Source organism: Nematolebias whitei, chromosome 23 (genome assembly GCF_014905685.2).
Source record: "Nematolebias whitei isolate Nwh7 chromosome 23, NemWhi1, whole genome shotgun sequence".
NCBI classification, from domain to species: domain Eukaryota; kingdom Metazoa; phylum Chordata; class Actinopteri; order Cyprinodontiformes; family Rivulidae; genus Nematolebias; species Nematolebias whitei.
In genome coordinates, this window is record NC_056520.1 from 12354965 (window position 1) to 12356476 (window position 1512).

At 40.9% G+C, this 1512-nt stretch overlaps 1 protein-coding gene across 1 annotated transcript in view; it reads right to left on the bottom strand.

Moving 5' to 3' along the window:
- Positions 1-1512, bottom strand: part of LOC119428906 (target of Nesh-SH3) — a 47851-nt gene that overhangs the window by 14226 nt on the left and 32113 nt on the right. The gene's annotated exons all lie outside the window — the stretch shown is intronic.

Here is a 1512-nt window from a genome sequence, read left to right on the forward strand (position 1 = left end):
AGCCTAACATGCATGTTAGGCTGATTGGTAACTCTAAATTGTCCCTAGGTGTGAGTGAGAGAGTGAATGGTTGTTTGTCTCGTTTGTCTCTATGTGGCCCTGTGATGGACTTGCGACCCGTCCAGGGTGTACCCCGCCCCTCGCACAGTGATTGCTGGACATGGGCACCAGCGACCCCCGTGACCCAAAATGGAACAAACGGGTAAAGATAATGGATGGATGGATGGATGGTTTTTATACCCACAGCAGAAAAGTTTTTGGCAGTTTTTTTTTTATTTTTTAAATTACGGGGTTTTTTTTTCTGCAAATATGTCAATAATACTACAAATTTTTCTTTTATTATTTCAAAGTAAGAAACATCATTTATTTTTTCCTCACAGAAAAGGACTCACACAGGCCTGCAGAGTTTGGTGTTCTAATGTATTTTAAAATCTGTATAAACTGTAATTTTTTTTCCTACAAAGTACTTTAAATTTGATCTTATTTGTGCTATGATCTAAAAAAAATCATTAAGTATTACAATTCATTATATATTTTTAGTTTTATATTGTCACCCCTCACTGACCAGAACGCCCTCGTCTAACAAACTCAAAATGGCCCATGGGCCATCATTTGATTATCACAATAGCAGGTTTTGCAGGTCTACACACATTTCATTTAGTGAGTGAAGAGGCAAAAATAACTCTTTTGATCAAAAAGTTTGCAAAACCCTGGTCTAAACCAAATTCTGTTTACAAGCCCCTGACTCATAGGTAATTTTTTATTTATTTTTATGTTTAAGCCAGTCCATTGATTGGCTTAAACCATTCAACACTTGCGCTTGGCAAGGGCGGACACCTTTCCCTCCTCTCCCTCTCAGCTTTGCTTTGCTCTGCCCCGTCTGTGAAACCGCTTTAGAGCCTCTATTCTAAAAAAATCTTCTGAATCATAATTCAGCTATGGATTTGGTCAGCTGGTCCCTCAACACAATTGACAACATTTCTTTGAAGAGAAGACAGGCTTTAGGTGAGCCGATTTGCCCTGTTGGCACGCACGTAGCTGGATATCTCATCGACTTGGAAGACTTGATGACGTGTCTATCTGTGCTGGCAATCGTGGATGTTAAGGACGCATATATAACTGGATTTATGATAACTGGTTTCTTGTTTTTTGGATTCGGCTGGTTCCTGGTCCATCAACAAACAAAAAAATCGATGGCAGAAAATTTGGCCCTGGTCAGGCTGCTTGCCTTATGATGGCTTGGCTCGTGCCTCAAGCACCCAGACTCAAATGCTTTTGGCAGGATGAATCAGATCTCGAGGAATACTCTCAGGCATGGTCCAGTGTTGTGGCCATTTAATTTGGATGTTTCAGAACTGAGAGAACCGACAGAATCAAGGTAGACATAATCAGGAAAGTTTAGCCTGTCCGCAAAACAATTGTGTTTATCTGAATTCGGCTCCCTGACTGGTCTTGACAGGCCACCTTATCTTAATTCACCTGGAAGCTCTGTAAACCTTGATGCTCTGCCCC